This window comes from Chaetodon trifascialis, chromosome 1, assembly GCF_039877785.1.
Source record: "Chaetodon trifascialis isolate fChaTrf1 chromosome 1, fChaTrf1.hap1, whole genome shotgun sequence".
Classification (NCBI taxonomy): Eukaryota; Metazoa; Chordata; class Actinopteri; order Chaetodontiformes; family Chaetodontidae; genus Chaetodon; species Chaetodon trifascialis.
Window position 1 is genome coordinate 21,614,990 of NC_092056.1, and position 10,042 is coordinate 21,625,031.

Consider the following 10,042-nt stretch of genomic DNA (forward strand, 5'->3'; position numbering starts at 1 on the left):
CAAATTAAATAACTCTCTTTCTGCTAATATAACTTTTATTTTTTCCACGTTGGCCAATTTAGTCTGTTTTTAACTTATGGCACACCAGCGCAGAGACTCAGAGACAAACGCATGTAAGAAGAGTATGAAAGGCCAAGGTTTGGCCTCACATGGCAGCAAGCCTCATCTACACATTCTCATACGGATCGATAGGCTCCTGCCATGTCTGCACGACCTGCGCTGTGTGTTTATGTGTGCTGGCTTTCTATATGGCCATTGTGCCGAGCGCGGCCTGGCTCTACAAGCCAGTGACATTTGCTTTGCAGAGAATATAAGGGAGGCGGTTATCTGAGAACTTCTGAAGGAGGATACATTTCAAGCGGGATTCAATTCAATTAGTGCAAAGGAGACAGAGGCACAGACCGAGAAGTTGTGCCTCACAGAGCCGTGCATGCATGCGCGGATGTGGTTATGCAGCCGAGGTTGGAAAAACGTGTTCTCTCGTTTTCATTAACCCCCCAAACAAACAAACAAACAAACAAACAAACAAACAAACAAACATGCGTCTGCGTCAGAGCAAAGTGAGGCCAGACATCGGGCACCTGAAGGCACTGTGTCGATTACTTACAGGTTTCACACTGATTATTAATCAGGGGCATCATTCCCGTGAAGCCCACAGCAGCATATCCAAGCAGAAATAATGCTTCGCAAAGAGCTCCGCGGATCAATATTTCTCCAGCTCTGCAAAGTGACACAGCGTTGCAAGCCTTATAGATGTTCAAAATGACAATTACAGCTTGTTTAGGAATAAGCCTTTACTAAATTGCATTTGGTGAAACTAAACTTTTATAAATGAGGCTACTTGAGTTTGGCCTATATGGTCATTCATGGCGGATGAGCCCATACGATATTAAGGGCGCTTCAATGAGGAAACTGAATTAGCCTTTTGAGAATAAATCACATGCCTCTTGTTTTATGCTTCTGAACCCACGATCTAATTTATTGGTTCACCTTTAAAGTCCCGAGTTCCATAAATATCGCTGTTCTGCAAATTTATTTTCAGACTTTTCCTCAAATCCTCCCCGAAAATCAAGACTGTAAATGAAAAATACAGACACAAGGAACGTTGAAAAATTTCATCAGATATGAAATTATTGCTCTCTGCGCACTTTTCGGAGAATGTGCATTGCAGTGTTTGTGGCTGGCCTTTACAGCATATTTGAAGTATAGGCCTTGAAAACACACCACACCGCACCAATCAATACTGAATAAAATTATAATTCCTGGAGGAACTCAGACCAAGGCCTTTGACTTGTTCGAATAAACAAACCTAAAAATATAGGTATTTTATATATACTTCGCGTGTGCATTTGTGTGTATATTTGATGTGTCTTAGAATTTCTTTTAAAAATTTAAATTAGGCAATTATTTAAATTAAAATGCGAATTAAAGGAAACCACATAAGTCTGTTTATACAAATTACAATAGTTTTAAGCTGTGCAGATGGCGTTATTTTAGTTTGAATGAATGTGAATAAAGGCATCTTGAGTTATAAAAATATCAATTGGAACTCGCTGATAAGCCAAGATTACATTAAGAGCTTAAGAGAGATCATCTTCTTTTTAAACTTCTTCAGTTTTAAATCCCGTATTAGAGCACTTAAGACGAGCTGGTGGAGTTTTTAAGTCAAAGCATGTGTAGAACATAAACAGGAACAAATAAATCGCAGAGCTGTAAAAAGAAAACGACTTTACTTCCCACAGTCATTGATTAAGGAATTTACTTTTTTCAATTTTCCCTAATTAATAAAAATGCCATCATGGCCGAGCAGCAGATGCCGGACCTGCTGCCTTGCTCAGGGGTAAATCAACTGCCTCTTCCCTTGTGTTATTCCGCGTCACTTGCTCTGATTCGTGCACTCATGTGAAATTAACAAGGCATCACTTTACATTAAGGTGTCCATATGCCGCCCAATTACGCGCTGTAATTTTGGTGAGACTCCAATTATGACCACAAAGCCGTGTCAACGATAGCCAAACCAACCCCACCGCGGTGCTCTAAATGTGCACTTCAAATCCAAATGACTTCTCTCAGACAAACTGTGGCTTTATGAACAGCAGTAATCAGTTTGGGGGAAATCACAAGGCGCCTTCCAAATTTCTGGTGGGATTGTTAAAAGTGTAGGATGATGTTGTATTTTATGGCGCCCTAATTTCTCTGCATTTTATCGTTTTAGCAATTACGATTAATTCGGCTTTTAGATGGCTATAATTGTAACTTGCCAATGAAACATATGTGACGTTTTGGGAATTGAATCACAATCACAGCTGTAGCAGATGACATAAGAACAATTTCCACACTGTGTTCTCTCACGTGTGTGTTTCTTTTAATGAAAGCCTTACCTCCCTAGGAACATTTCCCCATTAAGACACGTCTATCTTCTCGAATTTTGGGTCTTATAATTATTTCTTTCAGCACTGTGTCAAATGAGATTAACATTTTTCCATCTGATCACAGCGAGAGGGTGGGGCTGGTTTCTAATGGCACACTTGACAACATGTTTCCCAGCATAATCTTCCTGCTGCACCCTTTTCTTTACATTTATGAACCACATCTCATCTCTCAAGAGAGTCTTTACTGTGTCAGTTAAATGCATTGACGACGAGTTCATTTTTATTTTACAAAACAGCTACAGCTAGGTGCGTGCGCATGCACACCTATACTTACTCATATACTTTATTGACCAACAATTATTAGCAGTAGTTAAAGCTTCAGTCTCAATTTAAAAGCAGCTGTAAGTAAACTGAACCCGCATTTAAAATACGACAACTTGACTGTACAGGCGCACAGAGCTGCATTATGCACAAAATCAATCAGTAATTCGTTATAATATTGACCACTGCGGGCTTGACTCTGTATTGTTATATTGTTCAGTATTTAAAGACGCCGAATCTTTAATCAAAACCTCTCCTCCAGGAAGCCCGTGTGGCCATAAGCTGATGCCAGCATGCACATATGAAAGGCTGACGTGTGTCGCAGCTGCATGCTGAAGTTTGTGTGCAGATGTGTCAGAAACAGCCTGATGCTGTGCGTCAGACTTGGACGGCACTCTTTTGTCCACGTTTCTTCTCGACAGGGTGCAAAATGTACGCATTTTAAACTCCTCTTCTTCTGTGCCACGCATGAAAAACACACACTCGCACACGCACGAACAACGCACACACACGCACACTCTCACAGTGTAGTCCCCGACTTTACCGCAGGATCCTATTGTGTCATGCATCTTTAACAGCCTCCCAGCTCACTCCCATACAGCAGCGCACACAAGGACAGAGCCTCAATATGAATGCATAGAAACTCTTTAACTCCAACATAAGACTTGCAAAAAACAGAGGATGCGCTCACATCCGCGCGTCTCCTCCGTGTGCGTTTTCCCCGTCCCACCCTCACCCTCGTCCTCTTCCTCCGTCTTCCAGCTTTTCTCCAGAGCTGCCAGAGTCCCAAATCCTGACGAGGTAAACATCCTTAGCCGCTGCACGCGTCTCCGTTTCCAGACGCCAATTATCCGTTCGCAAAAAGCCTCTCTTTTCCTGCTGCGGTGCCGTGCTTCTCTCCGTGCTTTTCTCGATGCAGGCGCATTTGAATAGCTGGCCGGTGTTGTTATGGATCCGTGCGCACTGAAAGAGAATCAGTATGCAAATTGTTTCAGTATCAATCGAAAGGTTCGATCCGCCTGAGCGTCAGCCCCTTTGGCACGAGGGGCTCCTTTGCTGCATAAATGTTTATAATGATCTCATACATTAACACACACACACACAGGAGAGGAAATACTGGACTATTATTAAGATGTTACTAAAGTTATTCTTTCGCGGGATAAATAAAATGTAAATTTAGGGATGTAGCGGGATGTAGATGGTGCCTCAGTGCCGCAGACCTGCGGCTTAGCTCAAACACATTTTCATTAGCGAAATAAACACACACATGCAGTCACAGAGTATATCATATAAGTAGCACTAAAACGTTTATATGTTACAATTCAGATTTCATTTTTAATTTGTCTGGAATCACTGGGGATTTTCTATCTCTGCCTGTGTGAAAGTACAACCACAGTTTTGAATTTTAATGATGATGATGATTATTTTAACATCACACCACAAACTATATTTTACAGACACAGAAGTGTCACAACTTATCTTGTTTTGAAATGACTCATTGAATGTTGAATAGTGTGATATAGCCACAGTTAAATGGCAGGCATATGATTTGAATGACAGCAATGGTATGACATTTTCTGTCTGTTTGCCACCTTCTAATAATCTTACTTAAGCACTAAATGTAGCCTGGTGGAGTGTGACAGCGCTGATAAACACACTGCAGAATACAAGCACCTAGATGAGGATGGATAGAGAGAGGAAATGAAAAAGGGTAAATGTAAAATAAGTGATTGGGTGAAATGTATGAGTGCAATAGTGCAGGGGAGGAACTGTAGGAGGCACATAGGTGATAACAGGAGTGGGTCTGAGAGTTTAGGCTATCAAGAGCAGGACAGAGACGATGAAGGAAAAGAGAGGAAGGGCAACAAGAGGTGTGAGGAAAGGCTGTGGCAAGGGCCGGGAGATGGAGAGTGTGGCCAAGAGGAGATAAAGCATAGAGTCCGTTATCCATCTGTTTCAGGGTTAGGGTTTGACCAGCTGAGGGGGTCAGGGGTGAAGGGTCGCTGACCCGATACCCTAAGGGCTCCGTGGTCAGTGCGCTCGCAGGTACACACTGGGGACAGGATTATGAGGTAAACAAAACAGGATGATGTTTTTTTTTTGCACAGATGGAACAGCCAGCTCACAGAAAGACAGCTTTCAGTCAGTCTAATAAATTATTATTCATTCTCTTTAATGACAAGTCAAGAAAAGCTGAATACCCCCACAAGATGGCTTGATGCACAATAAAGATTTTTTTATGCTTTGAATGTGAAACACAGTTTGGTTTAATGCACTGAACAGGTGCATTAAACCTGCATCAAAATGTAGGCATTACTCAATATGTTGAATATCGTTGATTACACATCTCATGACCTCATGAGCAGATATTATGTAACTTATTGTTATTAACAATAATGTAAAGAGTTGTAAAGAGTGAGATTTTATGAACGCTAACTCCACATGTACAGCAGTAGTGTAGAGCCACATTCGACTGAAATGCTCAGAAGTGGATATTCCTGTTTAAACTTTAATAACTCTTTGGACACGAGGGTCTCTCTTAATCAGTTTAGATCCTCTCAGCCACTTACACTATAGGAGGTGCCATATTTAATAACTATCCACCTGTTCAAAGTGATGTGTGCACAGCACAGTGTATGTGAAGATTTAACAAGGTGCTCAGTGGTTAGGTCAGGGATTGCTGTCCTTTACTTGTGCCTGAAAATCTATATCTCGGAAAGGGGAAGGATTATATATTTTATGTCAACAAGAGACTGTCCTTTGTGTGTGTGTGTGTGTGTGTGTGTGTGTGTGTGTGTGTGAGTGGCTTAGCAGTGTGCACAGTAGGTCTCTGCGACCGTATGTGTGTGTCAAACTGTAGGTGTCGGCGTGTGTGTATCTGTGGGAAGTAAAGAGACTTCATTGATGTGGGTGTGTGCTATGGCTGTGGTGTCTCCAAACCTTTGCATACACAAGTTCACATATCCACCACTGAAAATTTCCTTTAATTTCTTATCATTCAGTCAATGTGGGTGTTACATTTCATCGACACACACAGACATTTTTTTTAAAGGATTCTTTTTGTCAGATTTTACTGGTAAACAGAAATATTTTCTCAATAAAATCAAACATTAGTTTGAAATTCTGCCAAGTTTAATTAGTGAACCTACAACCAAGTCAACATCAGCCAATCAGAGATGAGACCATTGTTGATGTAAAGTGTTTCCAGTATATTTTTGACATGATGGCCCAGAGTGGAGGTGGTGTGATGACAGCAAGGTAATTCAGCTGTATTTTCTGTTTGTTTGCACCTCTTTTTGTTTGCACATTACGAATACAAAGAGGAAACACAAAGAGCTTTTTGATAATAACCATGATAAAAAGTCAGATTGCAACATTTTTCAGCATGAAATTGCAGGCCAAGATTACACCGCAGGCAGCAATATCTTTTATTTTATTCATTTCCACTTCCCACTGTAAGTCAGCCTTGCCTGTTCGTCTCTTTGGCTGGTATTGTATTCGCCTTTGTGTCATCACCTTAACATGCACTTTCTGAGGAAAGACTGAATATTTCAGACTTTATCATTCAAATGAACCATTCAGATTCATTTTGAGAAATGATGTGATTGATTGTGGTCGTGATTGATCCCTGTCCAGCTGCTTGAGTCTACAGTACATATGTGTGTGTCGATGAGAACTCCACAGTGAGTCAGTGCAGGTGAGTCTATGAGTGTGTGTGTGTGTGTGTGTGTGTGTGTGTGTGTGTGTGTGTGTGTGTGTGTGTGTTGACAAAAATGTGGAAATAGACAATGCAACCTCTGTATTAATTGTGATTAATCACGCACTACATGGCGAGTACAGTACACACCGGAGTGTTTGGGTGTGTGTGTGTGTGTGTGTTTGGGGGCGGGGGGCGGCGGCAGGTGGAAGGATTAGTAGGGAAAGTGGCTGGGGTAAGGACAATGATAGCTGCATCTAAAAGAGGATTACATGGGTTCCCCCTGTCATCATGTACCTGCCATTATGGGATTATGGACACCACTTCCACCTTCTCCATTCAACACTGCAGTGCAGGACAAAGCCTTGAAAATACCTCCACACTCACACAGGCTCAAAGCCTCAACAGAGGAGGGAAGGAGGGTGGTCCTGTTTAGGTCAACAGGTAGACTGCATTATTAAGCTGCCTGCTGGAGTTTGGAAGTTAAGACAGTATGCGCTTGTGGTGCAAGCATGAAATTGTTCTTCGTACGGCATGTTTGGTGATTCGATTGGTAGTAGACAAGTTTTAGGTCTAGACATAGATGGTACACCTGGTCATAGAAAGTGCAATTTAAACTCATTGTATGCACACAAACACGCATAAAAGAGCATTATAAAGATCACTCATACACACACGAACACAAAACATGCTGGAAATACAGGCCTGCTACACATATAGACGCACATTTTATGAGAGAGAAGAATGAATGGAGCTGTGATTGCCTCCCACACACATACACACACACACCCTGTTGGTAATAGTGAATACTGATTTGACACAGTCTCTCATGATATCTATTGTTCATTAGTCATTGTTATCCCGCTTTGATGTAGCTGTAATGGGCTTTAGATGTGTGGACCGGCTCAATAAAGACTCCTGTTTAGTAACGGCCACAGTTTAAATGCTCTTAATGTGCTGCGAGGTGTGGGGAGGGGCCAGGAGCTGTAAATCACAGAGAAAGGTGGGGGAGCAGGGGGGAGATTGGAGGTGAAGAAAGGAGCGATTGGAGAAGAAAAAAGAGGAGAGGGGAGACGAAAGGAGAGGGGGGAGGGAGGAGAGGAGGTTCAGGGTCGAGGGAATGGAATCTGTGTGTGTGCATTCTGACGAGGCAGAGAGCCTCCCTCCGAAACTGCAGACGTGTTTACAGAGCACAGGTTCACACAGTCGCTCCTGCGAGAGCACACACAAACACACGCACGCACGCACGCCCGCACGCACGCACGCACGCCCGCATGCACGCACGCATGCACACAGAGTTTAGCCCTCTCTCTTGTTAAGGTGCTCCTGTGTCGTGTGCATGCTTACATTGAGTTTAGCATTGAGCTCAGCGACAGGGGATCATCTTTTGTAACTGTGCGTATGTGTGTGTGCACGCGATCTGCCTGGTTCCCAGTAGGGACAGAGCAAATAGACAGAGGCAGCTATCAGCCTCTCCATTGTATTCATCTGATCACTAATCTTCAATGGTTAAATCATTATCCATCCACCACCTTAGCAAAGGGCCAGGCAAACACTACTGGGCTGTCACCAAGCAGCACTAGTCCTTAATATGTTACTAACACACACATGCACGCACACACATCCACACCCCGTCACACACACATACAAACCTTATACATACACTGAACTCCACAATTGTTACATTACGTTTATGTTAACACTTGTTCTTTGCACAGGAATACACAAAGTGACAAAAATAAGCAAATGCAGGCATTCTATACATGTACACATATATGAACACACACACACACACACACACACACACACACACACACACACACACACACACACACACACACACACACACACACACACACACACACACACACACACAAAGCAAGAGTTGTTGCCATCTCCGGGTCTGAGGGGCCTCCATCACTCCCAGCAGGATACTCGGGCAAATCTAATTGCAGGTAAATGTACAGTGCTGCTCTCTGTGGCTCCTGTGTGGAGAAGATGGAAGGAGAGGCCCAGCGACATGGTTAGTATTGGTCGGGATGACTGATTGGCCCTGCCCTAACTACATTAGACTGTGGAGAAGTGGCTGGCTGTGCCTCTCTCTCACATACACACCACTGCTGCTACCCCACTCTCTCCCAGCAAGCTCCTCCGCTCCTTCAAAAAAGGCAAAGGTAGTTGATGGGGCTTTGGTGGGGCTGCAACATGGGGGGCGCTGGGTGTGACCCGTCCCCGCCGCGGATCCCTGCGTATCAGCCTCCAATAGAGAAGCCCACGGTTGATTGGAGCGTATTAGCAGGCTGTTGGTCTAGAGGTAGTTCAGGCCCAGCAGAGGGTTCTACCATCTAAGATGTGATCAGAGGTTATTAGCAGTAAAGAGCCACTGTGGATGAGAGGAGGAGAGACATCATTTACAGGGTCAGAGCCTGGCCGCCCAGAGCCGGCTGGGCAGTGCACGCACACACAGAAAAAACACACATGAGGCTACATGCACACACTGGACAGTAAAGGGCGGCTCATTACTCAGTGAGAGCTCAGGTTTCCAGCGTAGACCTCTCCATTAGACCCCCAGTTAGGGAGAAATGAATGGCTGCAGCTTCTCCGCACTCATAAACCATCCAACCATCCACAGCAGGAGAAAATGAGATACAAGTAAAAGGAGGGAGGGGATCTTAGAAGAGTAGAGTCTGTGTGTGTATGTGTGTGTGTGTGTGTGAGTGTGTGAGTGAGGGTAAGAGAGAGAGAGAGAGAGAGAGAGAGAGAGAGAGAGAGAGAGCGAGCGAGCGAGAGAGAGAGCTGAGGGGTCCTCAGGGTCTTTGAGATGGAAATGTCCAGCTGGCTGGCCGTCTGCTGCCTGACCCCTGAGCTCAAGGTCAAAAGCCAGGGCCCCCAACCAACCGGCCACTGACCAACACGCACCCATACAGTACACACACACACCCACACACACACACACACACACACACACACACACACACACACACACACACACACACACACACACACAGACTCAATATCCACACATGTTCATATCCCGCTTGTGTGTGTATGTGTCTATTTTTGTGTGTGCTTTCAGAGAGAGGGAGAGGGAGTGTGCTCTCTGCTGTGTGCGTGTAATTGATCATTTAATCTGGCTGACATCATAATCCCTGACGCGTGTTTAACTAACTGGCTGACCAGCGGAGGAGCAGAAGGGCTGAGTAATTATCTCATTTGGATACATTAATAACGAAGCATCACTCACCGTTACCTCAGCTCCACCGGTCCTGAATCAATCATAGCGAGCAGCGAAGCGTTTTTGCATGTGTGGGAGCGAAAAAAGAGAGAAAAGAGAGTGTGTGCATTGGTGTGTATTTATTCTTGTGTGTTCACACAGATATTTGAGGAAGCTGCATGGATGCGTTGCACCTCGAAGCAGAGCGTCGGCCATCACACAGCCCAACCTGCAGCAGGAGTGAGCTAAAATGGAGACTGGTGCATGTGTGTGTTGGCTTCTGTATGCATCTGCAGTGTCATGTCTGTGTGTGGATTTGTAGGAAAGCCAAAACGCACAAAAAATGAACCACAAATCAACAATATTGGCAGGGAAACAATCAAAGAATTCAAGCAAGAGATGGGAATATGAGAAGGATATGCGGTGTGCATCAAGGAA